Source organism: Heterodontus francisci, chromosome 6, assembly GCF_036365525.1.
Source record: "Heterodontus francisci isolate sHetFra1 chromosome 6, sHetFra1.hap1, whole genome shotgun sequence".
Classification (NCBI taxonomy): Eukaryota; Metazoa; Chordata; class Chondrichthyes; order Heterodontiformes; family Heterodontidae; genus Heterodontus; species Heterodontus francisci.
In genome coordinates, this window is record NC_090376.1 from 90075214 (window position 1) to 90099033 (window position 23820).

The window sequence follows — 23820 nt, forward strand, 5'->3', positions numbered from 1 at the left end:
TAAATACAGATTTAACTCATCATTGGATCTTGAAATGCCTGAAGTGCTAGCAGTCCAGGAGAATGCTGCTCTTTAAAATTCCTGTGCAGTAGCCACTCCCACTCATTTCACTGGTTGCCACCATAGAGAGGCAGAGAAACAGGTCCAGCTGGTTGCTGGGAGTCTGGGGGAGAAGAGAGATGGGACAGAGGTGTGGGATTAGGGTGAACAGGCACTAGGGGCAGTTGAGAAGTAGATTGGGGAATAGGGTGGGTGGGTTCAGCACAGAGAGAGGAGCAACTAGTAAAGCAGTGATTGAAACTTGGAGACTTTACTGTGGGTAGTGAAAGATTATTTACACTGATGGACAAATGGGGAACAAGGGAACGGAGATTGAGGATTCTCACTGAAAAAAACCAAGGGGAAAGGGAGAAAGAAGGTTTTTGAATAAAGCCTATTAGACCATAGGATACTTCCATCATAATGGCTATTGAGATAGAGGAGAGGATAGAACATAATTTAAAAAGAGAGAGAGAGAATGAGATAAGTATTTGAAATGGGGGAATATAAAAAGAATTGAGGGAAATGAGGTTACTGGGGAAAGCACCAACATTGGCACAGGCACCAAGGGCCAAATGGCTTCTTTCAGTACTGTAATTTCTATTATTCTTCTTCACCGCTTCCGAGCCTAGGGAGTGGGAAAGAAATATTCGTGCTGAGCTGAGTTTAGGACGAAGTGCCCTTTGAAAAGTACCCAAAACACTGAACCTGCTGCTGCCGTCTACAATGTTTCAGGTTGGTTGATGCCAGTATGTGCCAATTGCTTTTGATGTGTGAAGCCAAAATACAGATTGGCTCAAAGTTCTCAAGCACAGGGAACCGGAGTCTATACCAGAGTCTAAGATAGGAAAACGATTGGAGCTTATTAATAGCAGCATTGACTGCACCTTGTGCAGTGCAGGAGCATTCCAGCTACAGTTTAAAGGTATCAGGGCATTATAGGATTACTACTAGCTACAGGCAGTACATTACATCCAGTTTTATACAGGGTTACAACCAAAGCAGGAGGAGTGCACTGTTAATTCAGTCCCACTTCTCCACGGGTCACAGCATATCACTAAATTTTCCCATCTACCAAAAAACAGCTAATTACTCTCTTTGTCCCCAGAATAAAGCACACCAACCACGTTTCTTTAATCAACAATATTAACTATTTATTATAAAAACAAGTCTTAACCAATAATGAGATAACTCTAGATACGAAAAGCTCCTGATTTCCCACGCACGCGCACAAAAAAATGGTTAACTGGGGAGAAAGGATTTTGGAGGGGGGCTGTAGTGCTGTCTCTTATACAGACAATTTGTGGATCACCATTGCTCAGACCAATCCGTGAATTGGATCAATAAGCTATTCCCATCATCTTTTCCTAGGCGACTGTTTCTTAGAATGCAAATAGTTTGCCAGCCACTGCTGATCTCTTTAAACAAGTCATCTCTCCACTCCAAAAACAGTTTAAAATTAACCTTCATGTGATGAAATTAACATGCCTCATTCTTGGCAAGTGGGTGTCTCCATTACACTTGTATTACTGTTAGTTATCAGTGCAATTTCAGCGAGTTACCATTAATTACTGGTGCAAACAACATTCCTCTGCTACCTTTGAGTTTCCCGCTTCCCCAGCATTGGTTTCGTCTCTTGGCCTGCTGGCCTCCTACATATCAGAATTTCTCATACAGCAGCTACTGGCACAACCATAAGCAAAGATACTCAGAATGGACCCAATCTTTACAAGGTCATTATAATAATATTTGCTGACATCACATGGTTTAATATCACATGATCAAAGCTCCAGAAAAGCCTCCTTCAGTTGGCAACCTTACTTAAATCAAGAGGTCATGGGTTTAGCCCCCACTCCAGAGATTTGAACACTTAATATAGGCTTCAGTGCAGTACTGAGGGAGTGCTACATTGTCAGAGGTACCGTCTTTTGGATGTGACATTAAACCACGACCATGTCTGCCCTTTACAGATGATGTAAAAGATTCCATTTCCCTGTGTCCTGGCCAATATTTATCCCTCAACCAAAATCATTAAAAACAAGATTGGTCATTTAAAGACTTGCATTTACATAAGCGCCTTTCACAATGAGGACGTCACAAAGCGCTTTACAGCCAATGAAGAACTTTAAGTGTAGGCACCGTTGTAACGCAGGAAACGTGGCAGCCACTCTGTGCACAGCAAGCTCCCACAAACAGCAATGTATAAAAAAAAATCTGGTCATTAAGTGATGCCGGAGAGATAAATATTCTCTCATTTGTTTATGGGACTGTGCTGCACACAAATTGGGTACTGTGTTTCCAGTGACTAAACTTTAAAAAAAAAAAGCACTTCGTTGGCTTTAACACACTTTAGGACGACTGGAGTTTGTAAAAGGCACTGCATAAATGTAAGTTCCTTTTTTCCTTATCTGACAAATAATGAACTTGAGTGTGGGTCAATGATAATTGACAAGGCACAGCCGCTAATCATACCCACTTGTATACCATGTTTTCGAGGCTGAAGGAAAATTCTCTTTTGAAGAGTGAGAGAGAGACATTTTACACAACACCTCAGGAACTTCCTGCAAAGTATAGAATGACGGCAGAGTCTTCACAGGCAAAGATCAAGGGAAGGCTCATCTGTTAGTTGAAATGATCGGCGACTGAATTCTTGATCTGCAGACACATGAGCAGTTGGGGCACAAGTTTGGAGAGGCTCTGGTACAAGCAGACTCCGTCCATTGTCTGCATCTTTCTTCAGCAGCCTTGTGCTCGTTTGTTTCGAACTTGTAGGCTGCTTTCCTGGTTGTTGCTCGCCAGCTACCTGTCGGCAGCCTCCCACTCCCATTGACCAGTGTCAGCCACAGAGAGCGCCATCTTTTCAGCTGGTCTTTGAAGCGTTTGTGAGGTGCACCTTGATATCACTTACTGCACCATAGTTCACCATAAAGCACTACTTTTGGCACGTCATGCGTGACATGCCCTGCCCAGCACAACTATCGTTGTAAGAGAATGCACTCAATGCTGGACAAATTGGCTCTGTTGAGGATTTCATTTGTAATATAGTCCTGCCATCTGATGCTCATGATGGATCAAAGACAGCATTGATGGAAGTGCTCCAGAAGTTTCATTTGTTTTTTGTACAGAACCCATGATCCCAACCATTCAAGTCAGTGGTGATGACAACCTCTCTTATATACTTGAATTTCGGTAGAGATGCTTCATGGATGGTTGCACAAGACACTCTTTGGAGAGGCGGCTAAAGGAGCTGCTGGCCTTGGGACAGTTGATTGTATAAGTCCTTGTTGACAATGGCATCATTTGAGACAATGCTACCTAGACATAAACAGTTTTACTGCATTCAGGTGCTGCTGTCAATGCTGATCTGTGATGGACAATAATTCCCTCAGGGCCGTGGTGTTTCTTTAGGCGAATAGTAAGGCCAAAGGCATTTGCTACCTCAGTGAAACGGTTTACAATGAGCTGCATTGCCTCCTCTGTGTATGCCAGAAGGAAGCAATCGTCAGCAAGCAGAAGCTCCACAATACGCTGTGACTTTGGTCTGTGCCAGTAATTGTCACAAGTTGAAGAAACTGCTGTCTGTTCAGAAGAACATGTATATGCCCTCTGTCAAACTTGCCTTTGTCTCTTGAAGCATCACATTGAAGAAAATAGAGAAAAGAGTTGGTGCCAGAATACATCCTTGCTGATTATCACTTGCCTATGTCAAGTTGTCTGAGAGGGCTCCATTCTGCTTGACCTGATCTTTCTGGCCTTCGTGCCACCGATGGAGAATGAAAAACCTTGAAGGCCACCCTAATCTAGATAGTAACTTCCCTGCTGACTGTATCAGACACCTTGGTGAGATCTACAAAGTAGCATACAGACCCATGTTTTGTTCTCTAAACTTCTCCTGGATCTGTCTCAGCACAAAAATCATGCCTCTAGTTCCCCTATTGGGTCTGAATCCACACTTTCAGGGAGACTTTCTTCAGCTATTGTCAGAACAAGTCTACTTAGAAGCACTCTGGCCAAGAGATTTTGCTTGCAATGGACAGTAAGCTGATGTTTCTGTACTTTGAACAGTCAGGCTTCTCTCCCTTATTTTTATAGAGGGAGACAATCACTGCATCTCAAAAGGTATTGAGACACTGTCCCTTTCTCCCAGCATGCTGTAACCAGATCTGTCAGCCCATCAAGAATCACATCGCCTCCCAGTTTATAAACCTCAGCTGGAATTCCATCTATTCAGGGGGCTTTGATTGTGCTATAGCAGTCTTGATCTCTTCATAGGTGGTTCATTCAGCTGAGACTTCAATTCCCTCTGGGAGATCTTTGCGATGGATATCTCCTGCACCATCTGCTGGTCACCAAATAGGCTCTCAGTGTTCTGGACATCAGTACAAGATGGACTCCATCAATGTGCAGGGTTTTGCCTTCTGAAGATTTTAGTGGTGACTGCACCCAGTGCATATACAGAGCTCAGTTTGTAGAAGGATCTCATATCTCCCATATCTGCATACATTTGTATCCTCTCAGCGAGTGCTATTCACCAGTTTTTTTTGGATGACTCGAAGGTTGGTTTGCAGAGTGCTACAGGTTTCCATATACGCAGATTTTGTAGCCTGTTTATCAGGGTATGCAAGTAATCTACTGTGACAGGCATGTTTTTGTTTTGAATAAGCTCGTGGATTTCCAAGACATTTTTCACAACACTTCCACTTCCTGCAGTGAAGTATATTGCAACACAGCTTTAAAAGCATAGGTGTGTAAACCACTCTTTTCAGAACTAAACTGCTGTTCTATTTCTTATAATACATGACTTTGTCAATTTTTGGTCTCGATCGACAACACATAAGTGAATGGATGGGAAATGCCTTAAAGTGAACCAAAGCTAACAGTTAAACGTTGTCAAACGAGGGTTACACCAAGGCTATAAAATTCAGTTGCAAAAGTTAAGAGAATTATTGGCTCCAAATCGAAGTATTTACCATTTATGCATCACATAAAAACATGCATGTTTGGCAATATTTCTTGCTGAAGCAGTCTGAAATGACACTGCCTAGAATTTCCTAGCATTTAAATACCAAACAAATGCTCAATTGGATTTTAGAAGTTGTTAGCAAAACTACGGATATTAAAAACCAATATAAAATGGGTACCGTTAGTGCATTTAGGGACACTGAATTTTTAAGAGGGATTTCCCCAATCTCCAACTGTAACTTCAGTGGAAGAGCAACAGAACTCCAGAGAACAAACCTAAATGGTAATTTCCAGCTGTTTCTGAAGGTTCTGCTGGTCTCCAGGACAAGCCCCATGGAAATTCAAGCCTGGGAAGTTTTCATATAGGTTCAGTTTGTTCCAGTTAAAATCCGTGTTACAACAGACAGCGTGATGCAAATACTTAACATTGTTATTTTCATGTTTTGATCAAGAGTACCCAAACTAGACTGGTATGCTTGTGCCACATTTCATTGCTGTCTCACCATGAGCAGTGGGCACCAACAAGTAGCATCTTACCTTTAAAAAAAAACTGGCCTCTGGATCTCACAACACTGGCAAGGCCATATTTATTGCCCAAGCATAACTGCTCTGAAAAGGTCGTGGTGGGTTATTTTGAACTGCAGCAGTACTCTATGATTTTGGACAAATATTGAAGGAACAGAAACAAATATCCAAGATGGGATGGTATGTGACTTGGAGGGAAAATTATAGGTGATGGTGTTTCCATAACATTGCTACTCCCACCGCAATCCCAGTAGCAGAGTTTGTGGGGGTAGGAACTTCTCTCAAAGCAAGGTTGGCAAGTTGCTGCAGTGCATCCTGGACATGTTGCATAAACTTAGTTTATATTTCCTTAAACTTAGAAGATTGAGGAATGATATAAAGTGATAGAGGGATTTGATGGGTTAGATGCAGAGAAACTATTTCCTCTGATGGGGGAGTCCATAACAAGGGGGCACAATCCTAAAATTAAAGCTGGTCATTTAGGGCTAAAATCAGTAAGCACCTTTTCCACACAAAGGGAAATGAAAATCTGGAACATTTCCCCAAAAGGTTGCTGATGCAGGGTTAACAATTTTTCAAAACAGATGATAGATATTTGTTATGCAAGAGTATCAATGGATATGAAGCAAAAGCAGGTAAATGGAGTTGAGGTACAGCTCAGCTATGACCTAATCAAATGGCAGAACAGTGTCATGGGGTTGAATGGCTTACCCCTGATTCGTATATAATACAGCTACAATAAACCAATGGTGGAGGGGGTCAATTAAGAGTCCACTGGCAGGCGCACTGATCAAGATTCCTTGGTGTCAAGCTTGTCGTTGCAGTTGCACCCATCCTGGCAAGTAATGAGTATTTTATCACACAGCCGACTTCTGCCTTGTAGACAAGCTTTCAGGAGTTCAGCAGATGACCCATTCATCGCAAAGTACCCAACATCTTCCCTGCCCTTGTATCCAAGCTGTTGATATGACTGGTCTAGTTATACCTTTGGTTAATGGTGACCACCACTCTCCCCCCACCAAACCCCTAATATTAATGATGGGGGAATTCAGCAATGGTGGTTCCGAAGTCTGTAGAGGGGTTATATAGCTCTTACGTCTGTCTGGATTAAGGGTTAAGCAAGGTGAAAAGAGATCCCAAGCATTAGTGACCCTGCAATCTTCAACTGTGTGATGTCTAAGAAAAATATAAAACAAAATCCATGGGGGAGGACCAAATGCCCCGCTCCTGGGCTGCATTTAAGTTACTCCAAATTACCACTAATGTCATCAGATATAATGCAACCCTGCAAATCCTCTATGCATAATTAGCTAGATGGATAAAGAACTGGCTGGGCAACAGGAGACAGAGAGTAGCAGTGGAAGGGAGTTTCTCAAAATGGAGACGTGTGACCAGTGGTGTTCCACAGGGATCCGTGCTGGGACCACTGTTGTTTGTGATATACATAAATGATTTGGAGGAAAGTATAGGTGGTCTGATTAGCAAGTTTGCAGACGACACTAAGATTGGTGGAGTAGCAGATAGTGAAGGGGACTGTCAGAGAATACAGCAGAATATAGATAGATTGGAGAGTTGGGCAGAGAAATGGCAGATGGAGTTCAATCCGGGCAAATGCGAGGTGATGCATTTTGGAAGATCCAATTCAAGAGTGAACTATACAATAAATGGAAAAGTCCTGGGGAAAATTGATGTACAGAGAGATTTGGGTGTTCAGGTCCATTGTTCACTGAAGGTGGCAACGCAGGTCAATAGAGTGGTCAAGAAGGCATACGGCATGCTTTCCTTCATCGGACGGGGTATTGAGTACAAGAGTTGGCAGGTCATGTTACAGTTGTATAAGACTTTGGTTCGGCCACATTTGGAATACTGCGTGCAGTTCTGGTCGCCACATTACCAAAAGGATGTAGATGCTTTGGAGAGGGTGCAGAGGAGGTTCACCAGGATGTTGCCTGGTATGGAGGGCGCTAGCTATGAAGAGAGGTTGAGTAGATTAGGATTATTTTCATTCGAAAGACAGAGGTTGAGGTGGGACCTGATTGAGGTGTACAAAATCATGAGAGGTATAGACAGGGTGGATAACAAGAAGCTTTTTCCCAGAGCGAGGGATTCAATTACTAGGGGTCACGAGCTCAAAGTGAGAGGGGAAAAGTCTAGGGGGGATATGCGTGGAAAGTTCTTTACGTAGAGGGTGGTGGGTGCCTGGAACGCGTTGCCAGCGGAGGTGGTAGACGCGGGCACGATAGCGTCTTTTAAGATGTACCGAGACAGATACATGAATGGGCAGGAAGCAAAGAGATACAGACCCTTAGAAAATAGGCGACAGGTTTAGATAGAGGATCTGGATTGGCACAGGCTTGGAGGGCCGAAGGGCCTGTTCCTGTGCTGTAATTTTCTTTGTTCTTTGTTCATTTCCCAAAGCCGATGGATCCAAATCACTGGATTTTTATAAATAAAGTTGGGGATTTTTCAGACTTGCACCAAATCTGGATGAACCTTAGTTTTTCTTTAGCTCACATACCCTCTGTTTAAATCTTTTAATGTCTTATTTGTTTGTCCATCGTCAAAATAATCGTCTACGTGGATTTTCTTTCCAGAAGACAAGCAAATGAATTCTAAGCATTACTTATGGTAACATTGCGCCAAAGATACTCTTTAGGTTCAAACTTTTTTCTCCATTCATTCACAAGATGTGGATGTCACTGGCAAGATCAGCATTCATTGCCCATCCCTAAATATTACCCTTGAGAAAAGGGTGGTGAGCCACCTTCTTGAACCGCTGCAGTTTGTGTAGCGTAGATACACCCCCAGTGCTGTTGTGGGTGAGAGGAGGGAGACATTCCAGGATTTTGGCTCAGCTATGAAGAAGCAACAGCAATATATTTCCAAGTCAGGATGGTATGTGACTTAGAGGGGAACTTGCAGATAGTGGTGTTCCCACACATCTACTGCCGTTGTCATTCTCGGTGGTTGAGGTCACAGGTTTGGGAGGTGCTGTCAAAGCAGCCTTGACAGGTTGCTGTAGTGCAACTTCAGCACAACAGCCAAGATGCTATAAGGACCTATTGCCTTTAGCACATCCAGTGCGCTCAGCCATTTCTCAATTTCACATGGAGTAAATCAAATTGGCTGAAGACTGTTTGCAATATGTGCAAACTAACTGGCTGTATTTAATTTTGACGTAGGAAAAAGTACACCGAAAAATATGTAGAATTACTCAGGAACACCTTTGTTACAATACCAATACCCTAGAGATCAGTATACCTAAACATAAAATTAAAAGAAAAATAAGGATCCACTCCTAGAACTGCCATCATCAGCTTTGGGCACCAATTGTTTGAAGCCATTATACTGGATGTTCAGGTGAAATTTCTCTTCTATTTTAACAAAAGCCACTTAAACAGCAAATGTAAAAATAGCTCAGAAGTTTCATATATGCATTAGGAAAGAACTTTCATGAATTTTCTCAAAGTGTCCTCGACAGCCAATTCTGAAGTGTAGTCACTTGTACTGTAGGAAACAAGAAACTGACACACTAAGTTCCCAATAAAGAACCAGGGAATCTGCTTTGGTGGTATCGGTAAATGTTGGCCTGGAAACCAAGGAGAACACTGTGCCCCTCTTTGAATTGAGCCATGGGTTTCGCTCCCCCCAGTTGAATCATTCACTCGAGTGTCTGAACTTCGAACAAGGCAATGGCAGCCGAGATTATACAGTCAAGTCCCTGAGAGGGCTTCAAACGACAGCCTTTTGACTCGGAGGGGAGAGTGCTGCTGAGCCAAGATGGCACTGGCTAATCCTTTTATTGACTCATACAGCACATTCAGTCCACCACAGCTGTGCCAGCTCTTTTAAAGGGCTATCTAATTAGTCCCACTTCCTTGAGCTTTCCTCAGAACCCAGTTATTTTTCCTCATCATTTATCTAATTCCCTTTTGAAAGTTACTCTTGAAGCCCTTCAAGGCAGTATTTCCAGATCATAACATTTCACTGTCATAAAACATCAATTCTGATTTCACATAGGCCAACCTCTATCCCCAAGTCTCTAAAAAGTAGGTTTTCCCACTTGTCTGCCCCACATGAACTGGTAGATTCCCAGTCCCACCTACACCTTTCTCCTCCTACCACCCACCCCCGGCCCTACGCGCTACCCCGTTCGAAACTCTCAGCTCCGACAAATGCCCGCCCCCTCGGTCCTATGAATCCACCTTCAACAGATGTCCAACTTCAGATACTCCCGAGTGAAGTTAAACCACTATGATGGACCGGACTTCCCGTGAATTCCGGGTGGGGAAGGAGTTATTGTGGATCCACTTCTCCCTTCCCTCCCCCGAGTAACTATAAGATTCAGTATAAACCCAGTTGTGCGCAGGTAACACACTCGCTATCCTACCCGTTTGGACTCCGCGCGCGCGCACACACCCTTCCCCCACCCCACCCAAAACCAGCCAAGGCCTCTCCACGCTCCGTCCCGCCTCATTTTATAACCGGACCAGGCCGCCCGTTACCTGCGAACCAAACCGCCGCGTTCGAACGCCAACAGCCGCCCGTTCCAGCCGCCTCGTACAACTCTCCCAGAGTGCAATACGCTATGGTGGCCCAAGTGGAAGCGGAACAAGGTGCTCTCTCGCCGTTTTCGATTTTATTTGCCACTGTGCGCCGTTGACATAGTTTATAGAGTTAGCCAAATGGATTACAGAGGCCTTTCCTGTCCTGAACTTTTATACGCACAAGAAATTATAGGAGAATGTTCGTTTCGGTCATCCCAGCACACATCAGTTGTGAATACTATGGGATAGCCTAATCAAACGTAAATACTTGGTCAACATCAAGTGGCACTAAAAACAAAATGTCACTTTTGCAATTATATCAGGATGTTATTGTTGATGTCGACAAGACACTCTACTGTGGTGCTAAACAGTCGCATAAGTAGAACCCTACCAAATTCACGGTCAAATTTCGGTCACAGCATTTTAAGAGTTGTGAATTTCAAGTATTTAAATCGTAAATTTCACGCTGTTTTAACTACCATGAAAATGATTTATTTAAAACAAAAAAAGACAAGGGATGTTTCTGGTTTCAAATGGCTGGTTTCAAACTCAAAAGCTATTGTAAAAAGTTGACTATAAACAGGTCACACTATTTACTCACTGAAGTCACTGGTTGAATGTGAGCAGGGAGGAATCTGCAGTTGTCTTCTTCATTCCCTGTCTCTGCGCTGTGAACACCTATCTGTGTTTAGACACAACTCTCTCCGCATCCACAGAGTTTGTTGGAATTATCAGATAGCGGCGTGCCAGCCTTGCAACGTGGGGAATTCTGCATTCCACAGAGTTCCAAATTCAGCACAGGCAAAGTACAAAGTGCTTCTTTTGAATTGCTTTTATAAACAGGAATCCCCAGTCTCCAGTTCTTGTCAAAGCCAGGAATCTCATCAAACGATTTAAATCCACCATCAACAGATGCATTTGCGCAGGTTAAAGATATGCACAGCTTTCAGGAATGCCACAGGAGGTTGTTGAAACCTCTGAGCCGCTTTATTTTCTTCACTGCTTGACTCTTCCCCGTGTTTGCGCTTCTTTGCCATTCAAGAAAACACCTGTTGAGTACAGGCATAATTCAGCATCATCAGAGTGTTGTTCGTTTGATTGTGCTTCCGCCCAGAACAGTACATCCATTACTTTATTGTAAGCTTTGTGATTGTGATGTGTCGAGATTCAAATAAAGTGATTAAATCCATCAGTTGTGCAGCATTCTTGGCAACAAACTTCTTCTTCTTTGGCCTCCTTATCTCGAGAGACAATGGGTAAGCGCCTGGAGGTGGTCAGTGGTGTGTGGAGCAGTGCCTGGAGTGGCTATAAAGGCCAATTCTAGAGTGACAGGCTCTTCCACAGGTGCTGCAGAAAAATTTGTTTGTCGGGGCTGTTACACAGTTGGCTCTCCCCTTGCGCTTCTGTCTTTTTTCCTGCCAACTGCTAAGTCTCTTCAACTCGCCACACTTTAGTCCCGCCTTTATGGCTGCCCGCCAGCTCTGGCGAACGCTGGCAACTGACTCCTACGACTTGTGATCAATGTCACAGGACTTCATGTCGCATTTGCAGACGTCTCTAAAGCGGAGACATGGACGGCCGGAGGGTCTGATACCAGTGGCGAGCTCGCTGTACAACGTGTCTTTGGGGATCTTGCCATCTTCCATGCGGCTCACATGGCCAAGCCATCTCAAGCGCCGCTGACTCAGTAGTGTGTATAAGCTGGGGGTGTTGGCCGCCTCAAGGACTTCTGTGTTGGAGATACGGTCCTGCCACCTGATGCCAAGGATTCTCCGGAGGCAGCGAAGATGGAATGAATTGAGACGTCGCTCTTGGCTGACATACGTTGTTCAGGCCTCGCTGCCATAGAGCAAGGTACTGAGGACACAGGCTTGATACACTCGGACTTTTGTGTTCCGTGTCAGTGCGCCATTTTCCCACACTCTCTTGGCCCGTCTGGACATAGCAGTGGAAGCCTTTCCCATGCACTTGTTGATTTCTGAATCTAGAGACAGGTTACTGATGATAGTTGAGCCTAGGTAGGTGAACTCTTGAACCACTTCCAGAGCATGGTCGCCAATATTGATGGATGGAGCATTTCTGACGTCCTGTCCCATGATGTTCGTTTTCTTGAGGCTGATGGTTAGGCCAAATTCGTTGCAGGCAAATGCAAACCTGTCAATGAGACTCTGCAGACACTCCTCAGTGTGAGATGTTAAAGCAGCATCGTCAGCAGAGGGGAGTTCCCTGATGAGGACTTTCCGTACTTTGGACTTCGCTCTTAGACGGGCAAGGTTGAACAACCTGCCCCCTGATCTTGTGTGGAGGAAAATTCCTTCTTCTGAAGACTTGAACGCATGTGAGAGCAGCAGTGAGAAGAAAATCCCAAAAAGTGTGGGTGCGAGAACACAGTCTGTTTCACGCCACTCAGGATAGGAAAGGGGTCTGATGAGGTGCCGCTATGTTGAATTGTGCCTTTCATATTGTCATGGAATGAGGTGATGATACTTAGTAACTTTGGTGGACATCCAATCTTATCTACTAGTCTGAAGAGACCACTTCTGCTGACGAGGTCAAAGGCTTTGGTGAGATCAATGAAAGCAATGTAGAGGGGCATCTGTTGTTCGCGGCATTTCTCCTGTAGCTGACGAAGGGAGAACAGCATGTCTACGGTCGATCTCTCTGCACGAAAGCCACACTGTGCCTCAGGGTAGACGCGCTCGGCCAGCTCCTGGAGCCTGTTTAAAGCGACTCGAGCAAAGACTTTCCCCACTATGCTGAGCAGGGAGATTCCACGGTAGTTGTTGTAGTCACCGCGGTCACCTTTGTTTTTATAGAGGGTGATGATATTGGCATCGCGCATGTCCTGAGGTACTGCTCCCTCGTCCCAGCACAGGCAAAGCAGTTCATGTAGTGCTGAGAGTGCAGCAGGCCTGGCACTCTTGATTATTTCAGGGGTAATGCTGTCCTTCCCAGGGGCTTTTCCGCTGGCTAGAGAATCAATGGCATCACTGAGTTCCGATTTTGTTGGCTGTACGTCCAGCTCATCCATGACTGGTAGAGGCTGGGCTGCATTCAGGGCAGTCTCAGTGAGATTCAAATAAAGTGATTAAATCCATCAGTTGTGCAGCATTCTTGGCCAAGACTCCTACTTGGGGAGGGAAGGGTGGGGCTGATTGGGTTCATGGAGGAGCAGGGCAGAGTACTCAGGGAGGGAAGGGTGGGGCTGATCAGGTGCATCAAGGAGCAGGGGAGTGTGGAGTGGAGCATCCAGGTGTTGAATGGTCGCTGTTGATGCAGATGCTTCATGTTGACAGCTGTGGTGAATTATACCATTACAGTGTGAAGATATTTGGCAATAACCTGAAGGGAAGGATGACTGCTGTCAACATTTGGCAGCCGTGGGGTAAGTTGCGGGTACTGGCTAGCAGAGGGAATGGTCACAGTCAATGGGGGCAAATGGATTCTGTAGGGGGAAAGGTTAAGACTAATGGTGGAAACGCGACAACTTCATATGGAGGGGAATGGGTCTCAGCCACAATGGTCAGTTTGATTTGAGGAGGATCAACGGTAAGAGTCGACATGTTGATAGTAACGGGAGTTGGAACAGGGGGGAGGGATGAGATTAATAAATTGATGATTACACTGTGCATGGTGATGGGGGAGGGTCAATGGTAACATTGGGTGGGTCAAGGGTGATGGGTTCAAGCTGGAAAGTTGCAGGAGGAGGTTGGAAGGTGAGGAGATTTGTCCTGAATTCCATGCGCACCATTTTCTCCAACGATAATGGAAACCACGTGGACATTCAAGTATTGCAAAGAGAGTGGGAGGAGGCAAACCATAGGGGGTGTGTCTTCTACCTGGCTGCAATTTGATGTCAAAAAAAAGGGAGATGATCATTGCCTCGATGTTTCAGCTCACTGGCAACAGAGGGTTGAATTGCCAAGCTCTGCTTATTTATTGTTCAGAAAGCCGCAGCAACCTGGGTCTCATATACCCACTTTGTCTAGTACCATGGGGAAAAGAGCAAAGGGAGAGACCAAGGAGGGCTCTTTTCCCTCAACTCATGATGCCTGAGCGCCAGCAACAAGCAGAACAGGAAGGTGAGGATGCTCCGAATGATAACATCCAGGAACGGCCTTAATCAAACACATTCACTGGCACATCATTGCATCCTCAGGACAAAGACAAATGATCTTCAAATGTCAGAAAGGCAATGCCAGAGACGCCTTAGGATGTCATGTGAAATGGTCACAAAAATTTGTAGGATCCTGTGGCATGATCTACAGCTGCTCAGCTTCGGTGTGAATCCCATGCCAGTTGCCATCAAGGTGACTGCTGCACTCAATTTATTTTGCTAGTGGGTCCTTCCAGGGATCTACGGGTGATATATGTGGCATCTCACAGTCTGCAATCCACAGGTGCATCAAAGAGGTGACTAATGCCCTTTTTTGACAGGACAATGATTTCATCTACCTACCTGTAGACGAGGACGCCAGGCAGTAAGGTCTGCAGCCTTCGATGCCATCGCTGGGTTCCCTAGAGTGCAAGGGGTGATCGACTGTACTGATGAGCTCCCTGGGACCAGCCTGCTGTCTTTGTCATAGAGTTATACAGCACAGAAACAGGCCCTTCAGCCCATCGTGTCCATGCCGGCCATCAAGCACCTATCTATTCTAATCCCATTTTCCAGGACTTGGCCCATAGCCTTGTATGCTATGGCATTTCAAGTGCTCATCTAAATGCTTCTCAAATGTTGTGAGGGTTCCTCCCTCTACCACCCCTTCAGGCAATGTGTTCCAGATTCCAACCAACCTCTGGGTGAAAAACATTTCCTCAAATCTCCTCGAAACCTCCTGCCCCTTACCTTAAATCTATGCCCCCTGGTTATTGACAACTCCAATCCCAAAGGCTTCCACAATGTACAACTGTTTTGCGCAAGTTTCCCAGGGAGCAGTCATGACTCATACAGCTACCAAAAGATTTCGAGGAACCAGACAAAGGGGATGGCTGGATCCTGGGTGACAAGGGTTACCCCCTTTGCACATGGTTGATGATACCAGTATGTCATCTCCAAAGCACTGCTGAAGAGAGGTACAATGTTGCTCACACATTCACCAGAGCCATCATTGAACAGACCATTGGCATGTTGAAAAAGCGATTTCACTGCTTTGACTGATCTGGAGGGGCTCTTCAGTACACACCACAGAGGGTCACAATTAATCATTGTCTGTTGTGCCTTGCATAACCTTGCAATTAGACACAACAACATTATGCAGGTGGAGGAACAGGATAAACACCAGTCCTCCTCAGATGAAGAAGATTATGAAGAGGGTGAGGAGGAGTAGAACAATACCAACATTGCCATCATCCATATGAGGGCCATGGAGAGATATGCAAGGGACATCAGGGAGAACCTAATTTATGTACATTTCAGCCAGAAATAAGACACATCATCAAGGAACGTTGGGAGGAGAAATATAACAATTCCCCACAAAAATTCACTTTTGCATGCGGTCCTATTCATCGCTGCAATCTTAATGAAGCGTTGCTGCACTTTCATGTGATTGGCATTTGAAATCATCTACAGGCTACAATGAATGCAACTAAACATCACTGCAAGCAGAGTTAAGTTATGACTGTAGAAAACAAAGGCAAGGCATGACAGTATTGGAAAAAGTTAATAATCATCAATAGGTAAGCAGCCATCATTGAAGACTGAAGGCTGAAATTTCAATGATAAATGGATACTTGACATTTGCAAAGAGGATGTTAATCGACAGAAAAATGAACAGCCCTGGCCCCAAGCACAAACATGAAAAAGAAAACAGTGGGTAGGCACAGTAGAAACAAACTAAACAAGCTGAAATAAAACAAATAAAAAAAGAGAAAAGAAAAAATAACTAAAAATAAAAAGGGTGGCCCGACATGCTCTGAAATTATTGAACTCAATGTTCAATCGGTAAATGAGGTGCTGTTTCTCGAGCTTGCGTTGATGTTCACTGGAACACTGCAGCAAACCCAGGACAGAGATGTGGGCATGAGAGCATAGGTGTGTGTTGAAATGGCAAGCAACCGGAAGCTCAGAGTCATGCTTTCGGACTGGGCGGAGGTGTTCTACAAAGCGGTCACCCAATCTGCGCTTGGTCTCCCCAATGTAGAGAAGACCACATTCCAATCTCTCTACACCTCCAACCCCCCACCAGGACGGTTTGAGGGCTCTCCGCTTCTTCCTTGAACAGAGGCCCAAACAGTCCCCATCCACCACCACCCTCCTCCGCCTGGCTGAACTTGTTCTCACATTGAACAACTTCTCCTTCAACTCCACTCACTTCCTTCAAGTAAAAGGTGTTGCTATGGGTACCCGCATGGGTCCTAGTTATGCCTGTCTTTTTGTGGGATATGTGAAACATTCCTTGTTCCAGTCCTATTCAGGCCCTCTCCCCAACTCTTTTTCCGGTACTTTGATGACTGTATCGTTGCCGTTTCCTGCTCCTGCCCGGAACTGGAAAACTTTATGAACTTTGCTTCTAATTTCCACCCTTCTCTCACTTTTACATGGTCCATCTCCGACACTTCCCTTCCTCGACTTTTCTGGCTCCATCTCTGGGGATAGGCTGTCGACTAATATTCATTATAAGCCCACCGACTCACAGCTACCTCGACTACACTTCTTCACATCCTGCTTTCTGTAAGGATTCCATTCCATTCTCCCAGCTTCTCCATCTCCGACACATCTGCTCTGATGATGTATCCTTTCATGATAGCGCTTCTGATATGTCTTCCTTTTTCACAACCGAGGATTCCCCCCCACTATGGTTGACAGGACCCTCAACCGTGTCCGGCCCATTTCCCGCACCTCTTCCCTCACCCCTTCCCCTCCCTCCCAGAACCGCAACAGGGTTCCCCTTGTCCTCATTTTCCACCCCGCCAGCCTCCACATCCTCCGCCATTTCCGCCACATCCAGCGTGATGCCACTACCAAACGCATCTTCTCCTCCCGTCAGCATTCCAAAGGGATCGTTCCCTCCACAACACCCTGCTCCACTCCTCCATTACTCCCGACACCTCATCCCCTTCCCATGGCACCTTCCCTGCAATCGCAGGAAGTGTAATATCTGCCCATTTACTTCCTCTCTCCTCACAATCCAAGGCCCCAAAAACTCATTTCAGGTGAAGCAGCAATTTACTTGTACTTCTGTCAATTTAGCATACTGTATTCGCTGCTCACAATGTGGTCTCCTCTACATCGGGGAGACCAAATGTAGACTGGGTGACCGCTTTGCGGAATACCTCTGCTCAGTCTGAAAGCATGACCCCGAGCTTCCGGTTGCTGGCCATTTCAACACACCCCTCTGTTCTCATGCCCACATCTCTGTCCTGGGATTGCTGCAATGTTCCAGTGAACATCAACGCAAGCTCGAGGAACAACACCTCATTTACCAATTAGGCATACTACAGCCTGCCGGACTGAACATTGAGTTCAATAATTTCAGAGCCTGATGGGTCCCCCCTTTTTGTTTTTATTTTTAGTTATTTTTTATTTTATTTTAGCTTGTTTAGTTTGTTTCTATTGTGCCTACCCACTGTTTTTTTTCATGTTTGTGCTTGTGCTGTTCATTTTTCTGTCAATTAATACCCTCTCTGCACTAACGCTTTGTTTTTCACCACACCATTAACATATCATTTGCCTTTGCTCCATGACCTTCTGAACTGTATAATCTGTATGAGTCAATAAAAGGATTAGCCAGTGACATCTTGGCTGAGCAGCACTCTCCCCTCTGAGTCAAAAGGCTGTCGTTTGAAGCCCTCTCAGGGACCACTTCATGATGCACATTATGATACAAAGTCTTCCCCATTGGGATTAAAACCAATCCAATTTTTGGTCCCTCCCTATGTGTTGGACAAACTGGCCCACTTGCCCTAAAGAGTATGGAACATGTGTTTTAGTTCTTTAAAACACACTATGGGGATGCCCACTGTAACATAATCTGCGGGTCCCCTTGTTTACAACTATGATCACCATCAGGACCACACGAGATGAGTTTGGTCATAAGAGTCTCCTTGCCTTGGTTTGTTCTTCGTCTAGGCATCTAGGGATCTGATACACACTTTGTCTCAGGGGACACCCTTTTTGCTGACCCAGGTGGGACATTAACCTTGCCACTTAGACCAACATAACTGGATATAATTATCAGGTGGGCCTGTCATCATTATTCTCAGGTTGTCGTCTGTCCTATAACCTCCCAACTTTTTCCATTCGCTACCATCCTCAACTTGTCTTAAAGCGACAAATGTGGAATGTCTAAGGGGCAGAGTAGTTTCAGACTCTGATTTAATTACCTTCCATCGAAATGCACAGATTAAACACACTCCCTTTCCTTTAACTCGCCATACCCGTCACGTTCCCTGGAGAGCAATTGCCTGAACAGTCCCCTTTAATCCATCCATGGTATTCCCACATGTGTACCCTCTCAGGCTCCCCAGGAACTACTAGGGGTTCGGTAAAGGCGAAATCATGGTCACTAAGGTTGGATCAATCAAAGAAGTTGCCTTTCCAATCTGGATTACCAACATACAATAGTGTCATCTCTTCCAGAGTGTGGATGGCTATTAACAGGTGACTGATAGTTAATGTTTGGGCCCACATCTTAGACTGGTCATCAATCCAGATTTTTTGAAACACAAAACAAAAATATATCGAGCTTTTTCAGACACAGGCTAATAGTTAAGGGTTAACAGCATCGCTTCCCTCTCTACGGCCTCTATTAACCTTTTCACTTCAACAGGGAGTGAATCATCTGAGTCCTCTCCCATCCAGCCCTGTCTTTGTAACGTATACCTTTGCCGGTGCTTTGCCTTCCTGGACTGGGCCAGTTCCCAGCTGGAGCTTCTCTGGTGTCCTCTTAGAGGTGGATCTTCTGGATACCATACTAATCAGGTCTGTGGGTCTGATGCTGGCTACTTTCCCTTTCAGCAAGTGTCTCCCTTCAAATAGTTTCATTTGATTAATTCTTAACCCGCTTAGGAAATTGGACCGCATACAACATTGGGCTGGCTTTATTCACAATGCTATATGGTCCTTGATATAGGGGTTCAAACAGGCCAACCTTCGCATAATTTTGCACCATAACCTGCTGACCGATATCCCACTCTTGTGACTTGGCTGGTTCTAGCAGCAGTTTATTAGCATGATGCGCCCTCATGGTGGAGGTTTAGAAAGGTTTGTAGGAGATCTGCCACAAACTGTTCCTTGGTAACCTCCTTGATCTGTCTCTCAGTTAGAGTGTGCACCCAGAGGTGTACGGGGCCATAGGTCTTCCTGTGACCAGCTCATGAGGAGAGTATCAGGTTCCCTTAGACTTTCCTGTCCTGATATTCATAAGTATCAACGGTAGAATATCATCCTATTTCCCCCGTTGGGCCATTAACTCTTTCCTCGGTGCTGTTTTAATAGTGCAGATGATTATGGGTTGTAAGGCACATGCCACTTCACCTTAATTCCTAGCAGTTGTAGAGTGTGTTGCATCACCTGACTGGTAAACAGACTTCCTTGGTCAGATTCCACAATTTGAGGTAAACTCCATCTTGCAAACACTTCTCGATCCAGTGTCTTAGCTGTCCACAATGCAGTTGCGGATTTACAGGGAAATGCCTCTACCCATTTGATGAAGTTATCCACCAGCATCAGACAATACTTGTTCCCCTTCTTTGTTCGACGCAAAGGTCCTATAAAATCAATTTGGATTCCTCGCCACAAACCCTCAGCTCTCCTAGTGTGTCCAATGAGTGCCTTCCTCTTGTGGGTCAGGATTATTAGCAGCACAGATCAAACATCGCTGACACATAATCTCTCATCCATTCTCATCCCAAGCCATCATCATCCAATGTGCTGTAACCTTTCCCAAGTGGTTTCCAGTCCTGGTGGCCCACTCCCGGACCTCTGTGGCCCACTTCCATCATTTCCCAGTGACATACCTCTGGTACTATCCATTTATCACCTTTGAATATCATCCCCTGTTTTATGTTGATGTTGGGGCCTCCCAGTGGTGCTGCTATAGGCTCTCCTTTATTCATAGCCTCAGTGGTTGCCTTCAATACTGGATCTTGATTCTGGGCTTTGTTAGATCATGGGGCAATGGTATTCCCTCGGTCCCATGTCCAGTAATACCTTGTGCTCTTCCCCCTGCAAAGATATCCCATGGTGTTCCCGTTTTTGCCTCTTTCTTGACCAGCTCGTCGGCTTTACAATTCACTTCCCATCTGGGTTCTAATTTAGAATGGACCTTCACTTTATGAATGTAATACTGCTCTGGCCTTTGTTGGATTCCCTCAAAATAGCCTGTAACAGGGGTTTGATGGTTAGTGGCTTACCAACTGCTGAGGTGTATCCCCATCTTTCCCATATTGCCAAGAACTCAGTCAGGGCATTGCGTGTGAACATAGAACCATAGAAAAGTTACGCCACAGAAAGTGCCCATCATGTCTGCGCCAGCTGAAAAAACTAGCCACCCAATCTAATCCCACCTTCCAGCATCTGGTTCGTTGTCTTGTAGGTTATAGCACTTCAGGTGCAGGTCCAGGTACCTTATAAATGTGTTCAGCATGTCTGCCTCCACCACCGATCCGGGCAGTGAGCTGCAGACACCCACCAGCCATTGGGTGAAAAGTTTTTCCTCATGTCTCCTCTAATCCTTCTACCAATTATCTTAAATCTGTGCCCCCTGGTAACTGATCTCTCCGCTAGGGGAAACAGGTCCTTCCTATCTACTCTATCTAGGCCCCTCATAATTTTGTTCACCTCAATTAAGTCACCCCCCACCCACCCCCCCCCCCCCCATCCCCCAGCCTCCTCTGTTCTAAGGAGAACAACCCTAGCCTACCTATACAATCTTTTCTCAGAGCTGCAATTTTCAAGTCCTGGCAATATTCTTGTAAATCTCCTCTGTACTCTCTTCAGAGCAATTATGTCCTTCCGGTAATGTGGTGACCAAAACTATACGTAACACTCCTGCTGTGGCCTAACCACTGTTTTATACAGTTCCAGCATTACATCCCTGCTTTTGTATTCTATATCTTGGCCAATAAAGGAAAGCATTCCATATGCCTTCTTCACCACTTTATCTACCTGTTCTGCCGCCTTCAGGAACCTGTGGACATGCACTCCAAGGTCTCTCACTTCTTCTACCCCTCTCAATATCCTTCCATTTATTGTGTATTTCCCTTGCTTTATTTGCCCTTCCCAAATGCATTACCTCACATTTCTCTGGATTGAATTCCATTTGCCACTTTTCCGCCCACTCAACGAAACCATTGATATCCTGTTCACTATCAACTACATGGCCAATTTTTGTGTCATTTGCAAATTTCCCAATCATGCCTCCCATACTTAAGTCCAAATCATTAATATATACCACAAACAGCAAGGGACCCAACAGTGTGCCTATGGAACACCACCGGAAACCACCTTCCATTCACAAAAACATTCGTTGACCCCTACCCTTTGTTTCTTGTCACTGAGCCAATTTTGAATCCAACTTGCCACAGTCCCCTGCTTCCCATGGGCTTTTACATTTCTGACCAATCTGCCATGTGGGACCTTGTCAAATGCCTTTCTAAAATCCATGTAGACCACATCCACTGCACTACCCGTATCAATCCTCCTTGTTACTTCCTCAAAAAATTCAATTAAGTTATTAAGACCCAACCTTCCCTAATAAATCCATGCTGACTATAGCTGATTAATCTGTGCTTTTCTAAGTGACAGTTTATCCAATCTCTCAGAACTGATTCTAATAATTTACCCAGCACCAAGGTCAGACTGACCAGCATATGATTATTTGGTCTATCCCTCGCACCCTTTTTAAACAATGGTACAGACCTCAAATCCTTTGATATCTTGCCTGTATCTTGTGAGGATTTCAAGATGATCCTCAGAGCGTCTGCTATTTCCTCCCTGGCTTCCTTTAACAGCCTGGGGTACAATCCATCTGATCCTGGTGGTTTATCCACTTTCAAGGATGTCAGACCCTCTAGTACTTCCTCCCCCATTATGCTTATCATATCTAATATTTTACACTCCTCTTTACCTGCAATGTCCGCATCATCCTTCTCCTTGGTGAAGACAGAGACAAAGTACTTATTAAGAACCCTACCCACATCTTCTGCATCCACGCATAAGTTACTTTGTACATCTCTGATTGGCCCTACCCCTTTCCTTAGTTATCCTCTTGTTCTTGATGGACTGGTAAAACATCTTTGGGTTTTCCTTGATTTTACCTGACAATATTTTTTCATTTCCTCTCTTTGCTTTTCTAATTTCCTTTTTTACATCACCCCTGCACTTTCTATATTTTGAATCTGAGCAAATGGTGTAAGGTGGTGGAAACTCTCCCGGATTCATAACCACATAACCTGCAGCTGCTAACTGTCTGCTGAACGCTAAAGTGGTTAGGAAGTTGTAGATCTTTTGATTGTAAATCCCACAACCTGTTTGCCATTTATCTGCCAACTTGATCCATCTACATATATGTCTTCCCCATGTATTCCTGCTTTAAAGCCTTCCCCCGTTGACCACCCTCAATTGAACATTCGTGTGGGTCTCCTTTGTATAACAGATTTGCTGCTAATTTAGGATCTTGTAGTGACTGCACCTTCAGGATTGTGCCCTGTAAAAGCAGAGTCCATCGAGTAATCCTGGTACTGGATACTGTTCCATCTTTAATCTTCCCCTCTTGTAATAACCTTGTTAGCGTATGATGGGTTAACAAGGTTAGAGTCTGAGTTCTGGTGTAGACTGTAAAATACAGCCCAGAAGGTGGCCAAAAGATGGCGTTCGCATGTTAATCCCCGGGAAGTATATGCCACTAGTCTATACGCCCGTGAATCTCCTGCATCAATTACCGCACTAAGACTGTTATCACTGACTGTAACTTCCAAAGCGAATTCCTTTTTTTGACTGACCATTCCCAGTACCGGTGCCCCCGAAGGTCAAGTTTCAGTTTCTCAAAGGCCTCTTCACATTGGGGTGTTCAATTTCACAGCTCTCCCTTTCTCAACAGGGTTAACAGTGGAGCTGACGTTCCCCCATAATCTTCAGTAAACTCTCTGCAATAACCTGTCAGTCAAAGGAAAGACCAAAATGTGGTCACAGAGGTGGGACGGACTAACTTAACTACTGTCTCCGTTTTCGATTGCTCGATATTCCTTTCTCCTGATCGAAGGCTTAATCCCAGAAACTGAACCTCTCGCTCCCCTATCTGTGCTTTCTTTGGATTCACTTTTAGTCCCGCTGTCTCTGGCCACTGTAACAACCCTGTCAAGAGGACAGCATGCTCCTGCTCACGCTCTGTGAATAGTAATAAGTCATCCACATATTATCAAGCACTCAGATCGGCTGAAAACGTTCAATTAATTTGCCATATGTTGCTGAAAAATGGAGGGACTATTGTGAAAACCCTGTGGAAGGCACGTCCATGAATACTATTGACCAGTAAAGGTAAAGGCAAATTTGTACTGATCTTCCCGACGTATGGGAATCGACCAAAACCCATTTGAAATGACCAGCACAGAGAACACTGTGGTTGTTGGGGGTATGGCTGCTACCAAGTCTACCAAGTTCCGAAGAAGGGTCACTGACCCGAAACGTTAACTCTGCTTCTCTTTTCACAGATGCTGCCAGACCTGCTGAGTGGTTCCAGCATTTCTTGTTTTTATACCAAGTCTACCACTGCAGCTACTGTGGGTGCGCAGGCAGGAATGTTCTTAT

The 23820-nt window shown here is 44.9% G+C and overlaps 1 protein-coding gene across 2 annotated transcripts in view; it reads right to left on the reverse strand.

Annotated features, from left to right (window-relative positions):
* The window catches only part of cwc15 (CWC15 spliceosome associated protein homolog), an 89707-nt gene extending 79600 nt beyond the window's left edge, over positions 1–10107 (reverse strand). The window contains exon 1 of one of the 2 annotated variants that reach the window (XM_068032898.1): positions 10032–10107. The gene's annotated coding sequence lies outside the window, so the exon portion shown is untranslated. The remainder of the gene's footprint in view (positions 1–10031) is intronic. The other variant, XM_068032899.1, reaches the window with a different exon arrangement.
* Between the last annotated feature and the right edge of the window lie 13713 nt (positions 10108–23820).